This window comes from Ochotona princeps, chromosome 28, assembly GCF_030435755.1.
Source record: "Ochotona princeps isolate mOchPri1 chromosome 28, mOchPri1.hap1, whole genome shotgun sequence".
NCBI lineage: Eukaryota > Metazoa > Chordata > Mammalia > Lagomorpha > Ochotonidae > Ochotona > Ochotona princeps.
The window spans coordinates 12,574,067-12,588,912 of NC_080859.1; the positions used below are offsets into that span (position 1 = coordinate 12,574,067).

The 14,846-nt window shown below is 39.3% G+C and overlaps 1 long non-coding RNA gene across 1 annotated transcript; it reads right to left on the minus strand.

Annotated features, from left to right (window-relative positions):
* Positions 1 to 874: 874 nt before the first annotated feature.
* Positions 875 to 11,181, minus strand: LOC131478200 (uncharacterized). Its single transcript, XR_009244351.1, has 3 exons — positions 11,097 to 11,181; positions 6,918 to 7,070; positions 875 to 997 (listed from the first exon to the last, which is right to left on the minus strand). It is a non-coding gene; the product is annotated as an uncharacterized LOC131478200 (long non-coding RNA).
* Between the last annotated feature and the right edge of the window lie 3,665 nt (positions 11,182 to 14,846).

Genomic DNA, 14,846 nt, shown 5'->3' on the forward strand with positions numbered 1-14,846 from the left:
GAAGTATGTTTCAGCATGACATGGTATAATGATATTAAGGTAATCATAGTTTTGACAGAATAAACACAAGAAGACAATGAAAGGCTTTCTAGTCATCAGTATGCAGGTTCTATTGCATTTTTACTGGCTTATGAAACTCTTTAATGGACCTCAATGAAACATATTAAACAGATGAGCATATATGCCCTTTAAAAAGTCATTTATTTTATGTAAATGTTTATTGTTTCTTGCTATGAAACCTTGCGGTACATCATTGTGCTGTAATGGTAGTAGGAGATTGCTGTGCAGTGTCAAGTATTTGGCACCAAGCCACTGAGATGTGACAGTGCCAGTCTTTGAATATGGTGCAGATAACACAGGGGTTATATACATTTGGGGAAGATATGTACTAAAGCACAATATTGTGATGTGTGGCATTCATTTAGAGTTTGGTAAATCTGGACATTGCTTCTAGACTTGAAATTTTATCCAGTATGTGAATAATATTTTGAAGTGCTCTTACTGAATTTGATAGCTTGAATTGTATACCATTGTCTGTTGAGTAGCTTACCTCATCTAGGTCTATTCAGGAGGTTGTTAAAATCATTTGAATAGAAACAGGTCTGTGAGTTACTTAGTTGTTTTTATATGTTTGTTTGTGGGTCCAAGCCAATTGAACTGAGGGTGATCTGCCGTGTTTTCATGATTTCCCCCTGCTGGTTTTCATTGATTTTAGCCTTAAGATGTTGGCATGGCAGAGATGTAAATGGAGAGTGCTAATTGGAGGTGGAGGGCAATAGTGATTGCAGGGAGAAAACCACTGCCCACATCGTCAATCTTGTGAAATACTAGACTGTATTAGTATGCAGATTACATTTGATACCTTCATAAATAACGAGCTTACAGAGAAATACCCACGTGTTCTGAGTAAGTGATGGTGCATGGAGTACTGCTGCAGGTGATTTGTGTTGCGTGGAGGGCTGATGTTGGTCCTCCCGCTGAGCATACATTGCTTCAACTGTGAAATCAGGAAAACATAGGAATCACAAATGCAAAGTAAGCAAAATACAGCAACCAATATGTATTATAATTATGTGGCATTAAAATTGCCGCTTAATATTTAATATTGTTTGTGAATGATGGCTTATAACGTTACCCAGAAAATAAAATTCAGCATCAATATTATATAATTAGGGGCTTTCAGTCTTGCTTGCACTTATCAAGAAACAAAGAATATTTGTGTTATATTTTTATCTCATTTTATTCCTTTTGTGTTTGCCAGATTTTCTCCTAAAATTTACCCTGAATTAAGTATAGGCTGTGTTCTGTGGTGTCTGGAAAATTGATAATGTTTATTTCTTAACACTGCACAGTGTATGATCTTACCAACTTTGTATTAATATTACCAAAGAAGGGTAACAAAAATGGCTTTTAGCTTTCACCCTTTGTTCAATAAATCATGCATAAACATGGTCTGCACATGGCTTTTCAGTGAACTCTGCCATTTTATTTGTCTTTTATCTTAAAGGTTTATTGCTTTACATGGCTTAAAGTGACTCAGGGTCTGAACTGTTTAATCTGGGGTGTTTAACTTATTGATGTTTCAGCCAGAGTGTATAAGAAAGTCAGATGCTGGAACTCCTTGCATGTGGATAGTAGGTGCAGTGTGCAACTGAATGAGTCACTCCTTGAGATGTGAGCTTTGCTCTGCCGACTTGTGTTTGAAAAGCATTGCTTTTTTCAATAATGACCTAAGGTTTTGGCTATTTTCCATAGATTCCTCTGACTTCTTCAAGCTCAAAATCGATTGTAGCCTTTTATGAATGGACTCCCAGAAAAAGAAGCTATAATCAACTAATTATAATCTGTGAATCATTTCAAGCTAATGATTATATAACATGTAACAGAAAATTGTATTTGTCTATTATTCAAAATTTCTTCATTGCTGCCTTTTCTTCTCTTCATCACTAATTTTAAAGGTTTTTATTTAAATAGCTGCACAGTAGTTACCGAGTAAGTGCATTTCAGTTTTCTTTTCTTAGGAAATTCTTGAATAGTTCTTAGGGAGGGAGATGGAGAACACATAAGCATGGGGCCGGACCCCACGGAAAGAGCACTTGTAGTTCTTAAGGCCTATTTTGTACCACACACTGCGCTGGAAACTTTGACATATGGCTTACACTTAAAGTTAGATTGAAGATGAATATTTAACTCACAATTGATATATGTTTACAAGTACATCTGAAAACCTTTAAAATTATTATGTACTGTACATACACATGCTACTCTGCACTATGGCAGTAATTATAAAATTTAAGACTGAAAGAACTTTTTAAAAAGTTTAACAGGCATGAAACATTCAAAGGAGCTCAGAGGAAAAGATAGTGTATGTGGGGCTAACAAGGAATAGTGAATTTATCATCATTTGCTTAAAGCAGAAATCTAAGGTACTATTATTACATTTTTCATTTATAGTTTGTAAGAATCCTTTATAATAAGTAGTTGGAAGATGTTTGTTTTAAAACACAATAAATAAAAATTCAGACAAAAGAAATTGTAGCCTCAAATGACCTGGTAAACTATATTTTTTTCCCCACTGTACAAGCACACTCGATTTCATCTTGCATTCAGATATGTCACTTTTCCATTGAAGATACCCTGATGGCTCTACATCAAATAAAATCTAAATCCTTCATCACATCGTACAGCACTACGGAATCTGTTGTATATCCTATAAACCCACTTTCACTCTCCCTTTCTTAATACCACACAGGCCACTGTCTCTACTGGAGCCTGTGTTTGACACGAGCTGTTCAGAGAGGATGCTATTGAAACCTCCTTAGCTTGGTTTTACTTTGAACCCTTTGATGAAGCCTTCTTATCTTTTGTTCATGTGTTCCTCTCACCACATTGCAGCCATAGAGTGTGTGGAGCTTAACATTGGTCCAGAGATAATTCTGATAATGGGCTCCAATCATGGTGTTCCATGCTAACTGACTGAACCAGGAGTCCAGACCATTTGCAGTCAATACAAAGACTTTCCCAAGTTTCATGTATAGAGACAGAAAGGGGCGTTTGAGTGTGTTCAGGCCAGGGACACACAGAGACTTGTTGGACGTTTCTGGAAAACTTTTTCTAATAAGTTGAGCACAATCTCCTTAAGTTCCACACAGAGCTAGGTCTTAGCCTTATTCTTCTGAAACTCTCTTTTCCTAGTTGTTAAATATTTCCTTCTTGCTTGGTATTAAGATCTCAGTTCAACTATTTCATCATTAGAGAGGCTTTCTATAGCATACATTTTGAAATTCCACCCTGTATCAGTCACTATTTCACTATTCTTTGAATAAAGACATTAAACTTTTCCTATTTTAATTATTCACTAAGGTTTTTAATTTAATACATGTCTCTCACGATTAGAACATTAGTTCTATGGGAGCTGGAACCTTGTCATCCCAGTTACTGCCTCATCTCCAGTGATTTAGACAGCATTTTTAAAATTTATTTTACAACACAGTTCCATAAGCGATGGGAGTTTGCTCCTTCCTTATCCAAATCCTCATCCCTGACTAATTTCCCCTAAATTATAATAGTGTAGTCCTTCAAAAACAGATGATTCTGCTGTTTAAGTATATCCTGACATTGCCGGCATGGACAATGGCAGAGAGTCCAGCATCCTATTGTCAAGATATATTTAACAGTTTCATTGGTAGTCTGTCTTTGATTTGGAAGTGGAGATGGATAGTGCATTGTATCTTCTCTCTGTAAATCTACATTTCCGATAAAAATAAATAAATATTTTTAAAAAATCATAATGTTTTCCTAAGCTTAATTTCTCTAGCAAGGTGAGTTTTCATAAAATTGTCAAGCAGTCAACTTAAAAAATGCCTTTTAATGTGGAATTTGAGGTACATTTGAAGCTTCAGGGTCTAATTCTGGAAATGTTGAACATCTGATTGACCTCAGAATTGACATTCAACCATTTAGATTTGCAATTTAATATTTTACCTAAGAGATCATGTAAATATTTAGTTCATGTGAAAAATTAGCACCTTTTCAGGCCTGAAGGCCGTCAGGGTGTCAGTGTTTCTGACTGCCAGTTCTCTTGGACCCGAGGAGCACAGCAATGATTAAACCTTTGTTATTTATTCAGTCTCTTCACTTACAGCTTGGAGATGACCTAATTAATAAGATCTCATGGTTGTTCTATGACAAGCTTTAAGACTGTTATTCAGTTTAACTCTAAATTAAGATATTTAAAAATTTTAAGTTATTTTTATTGGAAAGGCAGATTTACAGAGAGAAGGAGAGACAGAGACAAAACTCTTTTGTCTGCTGGTTCACTCCCAAAGTGGCCGCAATGGCTGGAGCTGAGCTGATCCGAAGCCAGGAGCCAGGAGCTTCTTCCAGGTCTCCCATGTGGGTGCAGGGTCCCAAGGCCTTGGCCCATGCTTGACTGCTTTCCCAGGCCACAAACAGGGAGCTGGATGGGAAGTGGGGCAGCTGGGACACCAACTGGCAGGTCCCCAGCACGTGAGCCAGTACCTGTGGCCCTCCATGGTGTGCATTAGTAGCGAGCTGGACTCCAAGGCAAAGCTGTGGCACTTTGATATGGGACATGGGTTTTCTAAATGCCTTTGGCTAGTTTTTCAAATGTGTGACCACAAAAAAAGGACCACTGACCTTGTGATCAGTGAATAAAAGTAGCACCTGCATGTGTTTGATTATTTTAGTTATGTACGCAGCCTATGTAGTGATGCAGGCATCCTGTTAGTTTCTTTGGGTTATCAGCTTTGCGTTCTGATGGTAATGCTCTACTTATGCTTATAGTACAAAAACAAAGTACACTCATTGCTCAGTATTTGCAGGAGTTTGGTTCCAGGAACCCCTGTAGATCCAAAATCTGTGAATGCTCCAAATGCTTTATATAAAGTGGCATAGTATATTCTAATAACCTGTACACATCCTGATGCATATTTTAAATTACATTGCAGATAGTACCCAACAATGCCAATGTTATGTAAAATTGCTTTTTCTATTTATTTCAAACTTTTTAAAACGTCTCTTTTTTAAAGGCAGAGAGAGAGAGAGAGAGAGAGAGATCCTCTATCTCCTTAAACACTCTCAATAGCCACAGTGAGACTAGGTCAAGACTGAGAGCCCACTCCACCCAAGTTTCCCACATTGGTCAAAGAGATCCACATGCGTACATCACCACCTGCTACATTCCAGGGTGTGCTATAGCAGGAAGCTGCATCTGAGTGAGAGTAGCAAGGACTGTGATGGGGCAAGTTCTTCCAAGTAGCTAGGAACTTTGGTATGGCATGTTTCAAGGTATCCCAAGAGGTGATTTAATTGTTGCACAGCATATGTCCTCCAGTTGGAATTTTTAGTTTTAAAGATTTTTTTTTTAATCTATGATCACTTGGATTTGTAAATCCAGACTCTGCAGTTGTGGAGTGCTGCCTGTAACCTGAGAAATAAACAGGTGAAAGGGCCAAGCAGCCGAGCCTCTCACAAGTGGCAGCACTGATGGTTTGGGAGGAATACCTACTTCTCTGTGGTAGGGTTTATACTGGGCATTACCGGGACGTTTACAGCATTGTTCATCTCTGCTCACTGAGTGCCAGTATCACCTCCACGCAGTGGCAATACAAAAATTTATGGTGTGTTTATTATATGGTGCACTTATCTCCTCATTATATTTATGCTGTGTTTTTTATAAGAAAGTTTTCACATTCTTTGCCCACTGTGTGGGTTCTTTAACGCCTGTATTAGCATCTTCTGTTTGTGAGTCTCATTTTCCTTTTATCCCCCCTGAGATCAACCCACTTTAAGTAAGTGTTGCAAATGTGATTTTATGCTATGAGAGACAGATTGTGTTGTACCCTCTTATAGAGGTTTTAACACACCTCGGCAAACACTATGTATTGATTCTAATTTTTTTGTACATTTTTCTAGAAATTGCCAGGTAGAAAGTGGAGGTGATTTTATCACTCAATTTGTTTTTCTTTATTAGGAATCACAGTCCCACTCTGAATGATGTCCAGTGTCTAAAAACAGAGTTTTATTTGTGTCCTAGTTTGTGATTGGAGAGTAATTTTTGTGGTAGTTACTTTTTTTATGGTCGGAAGTAGAATCAGTTACATTATTGAGCCTTTTTTTTTTAATGTCACTAAACATGCTAAATGTTTCCTGGGAAGCAAAATCACCACTTTTGGTTGAGATCCACTACATTAAGTGTGCCAAACACTGGGCTGGGTGCTGTTTTATGAAATTCAGCTTTTCTTTTTATTAAATGTTTATTTTTAATGATACAGTTCCCTCGGCTAAGGGATTTACCCTCGTGCCCTTCCCACTTCTGCCCCTTGCCGCTGTTTCCCCCCACATTATTACAGAATCCTAGTTCTTCAGCAGTAGTCACCAGTCTGTTTTTCTGCTATTTAAGTGTATCATGACATTGTTGGTGTAGACAATGGTAGAAAAATCCATCTTTTTCTCTGTATAGTTTGCTCTTTCGTGTGTGTGTGAGGCTCGTTAATATTTTCGTATTACATTACAGGTTCTTAGCTGAAGAAGGACATAACACTTACATTTGTTAACTATGAAAATTCCTGTTCTAGGTCCTCCTTTTTCTCATAGAGAAGCACTGACAGACACATATTTGTTTCACATGATAAAGTTCATTTATAAGGTGAGAAACACACACACACACACACACACACACACACACACACACGTAGTTTAGGAACAGAATGGATCACAAAGGGAAAAGCATGGGTGAGGGAAGTGGAGAAGGAGAGAGACAGTGTCGCAACACCCTGCCCTCATTAGCTGGTGCAGGGGAGGTGTGGCTTCCAGCTCCCTGTCTTCTGTCATTCCCCACTCAGAGATTTCCAACCCTTAGTCTTAAAAGGGTCCCATCCATCTTCTGTATCTACTTCCTGTTTGTGAGGTCCTTGTCCATCCTTGGTTTGGAAATCTCTTCCTATCTTGTCTAATGGATCTGTCTCAAGATCTGTAGAGTTATCATCAGTTACTGCCAATGTCTGGGCCCCCACATGGTCACCATTACTTTGAGAAGTTGTGGAATTCTGAAACAAATATATCAGTCAATATGAGCAAAGTTGGAGAAAAAAACAAAAACAAAAACAAATTGCAAGGATAGTGCACTGCAAGAAAGAAAGGAAGAATATGTCTTGTTTCCCAAGTAGTGGATAGATAGATTTTCCAAGCAGTAGTGATAGATTGTCCCTGTGCAGACTATAAAACCTAGCCTGAGCATAAGGACTTTTAATATGTTTTCATTGAATATGCTACTGTTCGAAGAGCAGAAGGGACAGAGTCCATGAATCACTACACATTCTCTTTCATGTGCTGTCAGTATGAGGGTTCGTGATTACCCACGATTGCGTTAGAGTGCCCTAGACTTGAGTACTTGTAAAAGTTTGCCTGAACAGCAGGTTACTGAAAGCAATGATCAGGTTCTTACAATTAATTTTATATGATGTCCTATTTCAATTAAAGAACTCACTAAGGATTTTTCCCACCAATAGCAGCTTCCAGAGAGAATAAAGAGAAAAGGCAGATAGAATATGTCTCAAAGTTCAACAGCCTATATATAAAGGTTTATCTTTCTGCTTTTTGAAGAATTACTTAAGATATTCAGTTGGTTCACAAGCGAAGGCCGACTTATCTTCTGTGTACACTTGTGTAAACTCAGCAGGGAGAAATTTAATCCTCTACAAATGTACTGAGGATGCTCTGTAACCTCACTGAGGTAGACATGTTCAGAAGGGTCTCCTGCATTAGGCTGCAATTGGTCTGAGGGGGATCCTTCCTTCCAGTGGTACAAGAAAATTAAGTATTTTGAGGAGATTTCCTCAAATAAAGCTGTGGATAAATAAAATGTGAATTTTATTACCATACTCCACCAGAGCCTTTTGTACCGAACCTAAATTAATAATTCCCTTTATCTAATTAAAAAATTTATTGATTTATTTTATTATTCCATGGTACAGTTCCATAGGCTCTGGGATTTCCCTTTCTGTCCCCCGTCAAGCTCCTGCCCACTACCCCTACCAATTTCCCCCATGTGATAACAGTAGTATAGTCCTTTACCATCAGTCATAAGCCCATCATTCTGCAGTTCAAGTGTTTCCTGACATTGAGTTTTCAAATTAAGTAAGACATCAGAATTGAGGTCTTACTTCATAGAACATCTCAAATGGACTAAGCTTTAAAGCAGCCTTAGGTCCTATTCTCATCATGAAGAGAGCAGGGCAATAGTTTAGGCCATGTTTCTGAGGTCTCTTGGAAAGGCTATCCAGAATCTGCTTAAAGACTACGGTTAGCCTTCTCACCTACACCTGGTGAATGAGGTCTCTAAGAGCCTTGGAGAAGCAGCCCTGGAGCAGTGGCCACCTGCCGAGTTACTTTCCTCCTGACAATGTGTGCTGCTTTTCCTCGGTACCTGAAAACCTATCTATTAAATCTCCTCTTCCCAGATGGGTGGAGTCTTGTATTTCCTTAATTATCTTCCACTGAGAAGCCCTTGGGAGTATAGCCTTATGATCTAAACTCCACCCTCCACCAGTGTCATTAGTAAGACCTGGCTGTTGGGCCCATTCTGTCTCGGGCTTGGTATAGTAAGGAGTTATAGTTAAATCTAATTGCTGCGGTGTTAGAATCATTTCTTGAGCCTCCTGTACAGCTACTCTTAATCTCTGGAATGCTTCTCATGCTCTCCTGTCCACTAAGTGAGGCTGTACCAGCACAATTAAAAGCTTCTTCGAAAGTTTTGGCTATCAGCTCAAATCATAGAATCCACATTCTCCAAAATCCTGACGTTTCCAGAAATGTCCTTAGCACTTCATTTTTTCTTCTGTGGGGGCCATCCATAAATATAATAAAGCTCTTTTTGTTTTCCTTGAGTGAAACGTCTGCTTTTTTTCTTGAATGAAACAGTCTTTTTGCTCAAGGTCAAAATACATACCAAGTAGATTACCTCTTGTTTAGAAATCTGAGCCTATCCTCCTTTGGAGGGAATGTTGTATCTTCATTTTCCTGTATTCCTGGTTTGATGGGATGCACATTTTTTTTTAAGCTAAGGGTTCAGCACAATGGATAGTACTGGAGTGACTGCCTGAGCGATAGCTCTGAGATCCCCAAGCATCCTACATTGCCCATTTGATTTCAAGAAAAATGGGGATATTACAAGGACACTGACATGGAACCAATAGTTTGTGTTGGCAAAACTTATCAGTCACAGGTTGAAGTTCCCATGTAACTTCTGGCTTTCTGGGATTCTGATACTGATGGTGAATTGCGTTCTTAAAAAACTCTGACTGACACAACATGTGTAGCTCAACCAGATACTCCCTGATCCCAAACCAGAGGATCTACTCACTGTATCCTTCACTTTTAGTGGAAAGATCACCTATGTTGGGATGTGCCTCAGCTCTTGCTGGCATCAAAAGAAATGACTTAGAAGAAATTAATGGTAGGGAGGCATTTAGGAATTATAACAGATCTCTTCCAAACAAAGAAATTGAACATTCAGATATAAGTACGACTAGCAAGAGGTAAAAATATCTTCTATTTGACACGCCAAAGATAGAATAAGTGACTATTAACTCCCTTAAGAGTGCAACACTTTGAGGACGGAGGTCCTGTGTTGAACGTCATTACACTGTGGCTCTTGTACTCAATTCAGCACATTAACACTCTTAGGTGAGATGTCAGTCACCAAGCCTGTTGACATAAGGTGTCTGAACTGTGGAAGTCTTCTGAATCCATCAGTCTTTAACCAACTGGCAGTTCTCTTTTTCCTTCAGAGAAGCAAATATCCCCCTTTTAATGACCACTTCTCTGCACTGGGAACATGGACCACGAAGTCTTTCATGGAGGAATACTCCTTGAACTAGTATCCAGGTTTTCCACACCTGGAAAGCCCTCTTGTTGGATTTTTAGCCAGGGCAGAATGCCTTGTGGGCTGATTCTGAGGTCACTGAGTGCTGGGTGGGGTACTAGTCATTTTGTGTCATTTTATGAGACTGTTGCGTGGACTGCTTCTAACGTTGGAATATTCTTTCTTCTCTAACCTTATCTATACAATTACTAAGCACTTGAAGTGACATTTATTATTGTTGTTGTTTTTACTGTCTACTTCAGGGATATTTGGGAATCCATGGCCAGTTTTTCTGAAGTGAGTCCTTGGAAATGCATGTAGAAATATACAGCTAAACTGTCACTATAAAAAGACTTGAGAAGGACAAAGTAGACATGAGGGTCCGTGAGCCTAGTTATGATTAAGCAGGGGACTTGATCCATTTTACTTCACTTTGGGTAAATGGTAAGTGGTTCCTTGTTATTACTAGCATGCTGGGGACTCCTAGTTTTAGCAAGGACATCATAGGAATCCTTGTAATAGCCAGTGCACTGTGAGTCTCCCTGCAGTAACCTGGGATATTACCCATTTCCCCCCCATGTAAAAAACCCACCACACCTTGAGCAAAATGACCTCCAGGGGGCGTATTTTCATTACAAAGGTGCCAGTGCACCTTGAGTCAAATGCATATAAAGCTGGAGCTTTTCACAACACCCTCCATGTTTTCCTTTTAGGATGTTATTGCCACTGTAAGATACATAGATCTAGGAGGTAATACTAAATACTAGGAGGTTAAGTTTCTGGGTGATAAGAAAACTCGGTGCTTGGCTGAAACCAGCCAGAAGCATTCTGAATGAATCCTTAGTTTGTACCCTGAAAATTCTCAGGGAGCTTATACTGCACTGAAACTTGTGCCCTTGGGAGGCCCAGCCATCACCGATGTTTTAGTGACCCACAGAAGGCAGTTGACTGGTGCATGATGTATATAGCACTCAAGGCCTTCCAGCTATCCCAAATATTGAGAACCTTTTTGTTTTCTGGTATCACAAGAGGTTCTATCCCTATGAAACATCAAAAATACACATCTGCATTGCAGAATGGCAGAAACCAGTGTTTAGCACTACTGAACAAGAATCACAGCACTGTTGACCAGGCATGTTTTATGTGACGGCATGGAGGATGACACCCAACTCTGGCAAGTCCCTGTGGGGACCCCCGTCATGGCAGCCACCTGTTTCACTGAGGACCACCCTATTGGAGGCAGAAGTCCCCTCCTCCACTGCAGGATGTGGAATTTCTGCCATGTTGGAGATGATTGTTCCTCTTCCCGATATGTGGCGTGGTTACCAGGCAACAGAACCCCTTCTGTTAGCAAATGAAAAACCTTCTGAACTTGTCTTATCAAGGGAAACACTAATTCAAAAATTTAACACAGAAACTTTTTTTTCTACATGTGTAGTCAGCCTGTGGTTACAAAAGACTTAAATTCCAGCTTGTCCTACCATTTAAATTAACCTTAAAAAACATTACAGACAACTTGGAAACACTTATAAATTGGCAAACATTTATGAACTGGCCTCCTGACTTCCTGTTCCTTTGCCCAAATCCAATTAACTCTAGCAGTTTGTAATGGCATTTCCTCCCCTGCAACCATCAAAATTGGAAATACCAAGATATCAACATTTGCATTTTAGCTGATCTTCTTGAGCCAGGAGTCTGAGAGACTGGAGGACAGAGAGGTTCAGGATTAGAAACCACACAGTGTTGAGACTATGAGTGATTGAACTCCATGCTACACCATTGTTTTCTCTCGCCTGGCTCACCAATATGCTGCAGGAGAGGTGGACTCTAAATTTGTATTTCCAGTCCTTGCCTTTAACCTAGAGAAGCTGCCCGAGTCACAGATGTGTGCACAAAGTGATAAAGTTTATTTAAAAGATGAAGCACACCCAGGAATCCAGCTTAGGTCATGAAATATTGGGGCTGGAAGGCAAAAGGAGGAGAGAATGGAAGTTGTCAGTCATTGTTTAAGCACCTGTGTCATCCGCACTTGGGGAGAGAGAGAGAGAGAGTGCGAGTGAGCGAGCCCCTTCTGGTTGCTAGCCTCTTTCAGGGGGTTACAAAAGGAGTGGTTAAGAGGTCCCTGCCACCTCAGGTCCAAATTGTAGGGAGACACATCCTAGGAAAGCGTTGTTTGACTGACAGGTTAGTATTACATAAAGCAGGAAAGGTGTGGCTTCCAGTTTGTGGCTCTGATCTAGCTACCTGCTTTATCCCATATCAGTTTCACATCACTAAATTGAAACTAAGCTGTTTATCTAACTTTCTGAGAAACAGACCAGTTTCAATTAGCATGATAATGAGGCTCTCTCTGCTTTAATCTTCATACAAAGGAAGTGATCTGAAATAACTGATTTTAATCAATCTATTATTTTCCTGTTATATCAACTCCATCCATCTTAGAAGAAAAGTACCTTTGAGATGACCAATCCATACCTCATTTGTTTGTGCTTTTCCCAGCCTTTGTGTCTATGAAACCAACTTCTGGTCAGCCCCCGGGAGCTGTATTTTATGGAATGCAGTGTCTGTCTCATTCTAGAACAGAAAGTAAAGCTGGGGTGATATCTGTTTAGGAGCAGGGCACCTGTTCACACTCTGCTTCCCTGTTTTCCTTCTTTCTACTTCCCTGTTGACTTGTATCCTGGCTCGGTGGTTAATGGACTAAGTAGCTTGGTCCTAATCACTCACATGGAAGCTCTGAGTTGTATTCATGGCTCCCAGCTTCTCTGTGACCTAGCCCTCATTATGTGGCCTTTTGGAAAGAAATGGAAGTGGTTCAGTTTAACTGTACTTTTCCTCTGTGACACATTTCAGTGTCTCCCATGGACTTAGAACTCTAAGGCAACAGAAGCCTTTCCTGTTTCATCGACTGATGTGTAACTGGCATAGTGTGTATTGCAAGGAAGTAGCCCTAAAATTGTTAGCAAATGTGTGTTTGATTTGGTGCTTGTATCTTTTTTTTTAAAGAGTTATTTATTTTTATTACAAAGTCAGATATACAGAGAGGAGGAGAGACAGAGAGGAAGATCTTCCCTCCGATGATTCACTCCCCAAGTGACCGCAATGGCCGGTGCTGCGCCGATCCGGAGCCGGGAACCAGGAACCTCTTCCGGGTCTCCCACATGGGTGCAGGGTCCCAACGCCTTGGGCCGTCCTCGACTGCCCTCCCAGGCCACAAGCAGGGAGCTGGACGGGAAGTGGAGCTGCTGGGACTAGAACCGGCGCCCACAAGGAATCCTGGCGCACTCAAGGTGAGGACTCTAGCCACTAGGCCATGCCGCCGGCCCAATGCTTGTATCTTTATTACCACACATACCCACACATACACACACAAACATGTTTCTATTAATTTTTCATGAGTACATTTTAAAATCCATTATTATCTAATTTCTACTTCAAATAAGATTCTCTCCTGTCATTGAAGGTCCACATTCCATGTTCTGGTTGTTCACATACATGGTTTCTTGTTGAATTACTTACTGTATTATTGTAACTTTGTTGTGAGAATATTAACATTGAGGTGGAGAAGAAGTTTGGTGATTCAGTTTAGCAAAACCACATTTGGGTTATTCTACAAACAATCTATGTTTGCCTCACATTTGCTCTGCAATGCATGTGAGTCCCAGATTTCAGTTTGATTCGTTAGTACCACAAAAACGTAAGTAGAGTTTTGTGAGAGCTGTTGTGTTTGGTAAGGTGAAATGTCACAGCACTGGTCTACCAGCATTATCTGCCTCTCTTTGTTAGGGCACACTCTGAACTAGCAACTTACAAAATTAGTGTAAAACTCAAAATTCCCGCAGAGTCTGCTCCTGTAGTCTTGATCTTACAGACTTGAAAGCAGGCAACTAAAGAGCTTATGAAAGAGAATAAATCAACAGTATTTCTTGAAACTGTATTCATACTTCTGTGTTCTGATATCTAGAAAGGAAAGGAAAACTGGGAAGCATCGCATTCACCCCACACAGACCGAGTGCATTCCAGATGTGGAGGGATTAAGAACAAAAACAAAATACAAAGATGTGAGTTTCTCTGAGAGAATTTGCTATTCCTGTCCTCGACCCTCTTGTATAAACTCACTGCTACACTCTTCTTAGTCACAAGATTGCTATGTTTGCTCTTCTACCTCTTTCTGAAGATGCAAGTAAAGCTGAAATACTTTCAGAAGATATTCTCTTTGGTGCTACTAGAATTGAACTTAATGTAAAGCCTGTTCTGATAACTAAATAGCGTCTCTCTTTTTATATTAATTGCACTCTTGGAAAATGGAATGGATTATTGATTATATTGCTTTAGCATATAAACTACTCACAGAATATACTTTATGTACTTTGTTTAATATCCTGCCTTATATACACCAAGAAATATAGATTTACTTTTAACATTTTATTATGGAATCTGATTAGATATGCATATGAGTAGCATAGATTAGACAATTTTAATGATTAATTTTTGTCTTTGTTGCTGTTTATGTTTTTAAGCCTAGTAAACATCATTGAAGTATTTGCACATATTTCTTTCTTTTTAATGAATGTTTATGTTTCATTCTTTTTACATGCTGTGTATATGTGATGTTCATAGAAATGTGAAAACTAGCCTTGTTTCCTGTGTCTTCATACTAGGAAATGCAGTGATATGAAAGCAGTGATTACTGTGGTCTGTTCAAGTTGTTGCAAATCACTGATTGACAAATATGTTAGTTCTTTATTGTTTATGAAATACTCTATATTATCTCAGTGCAACTCACTTTCTAAAAAATAACCAAACCAAGGTAGTATTATTTTTGTTATACAGAAATAGATGGTGTATATAGAAAGTATATTCAGTATTCATGATGGTACATTCAAATACATTTTAAAAACTCAAGCCTGGAATGCTTTAGCATTCATTTGCTGTAACATTTGCAAAATTTGTTTTCTGT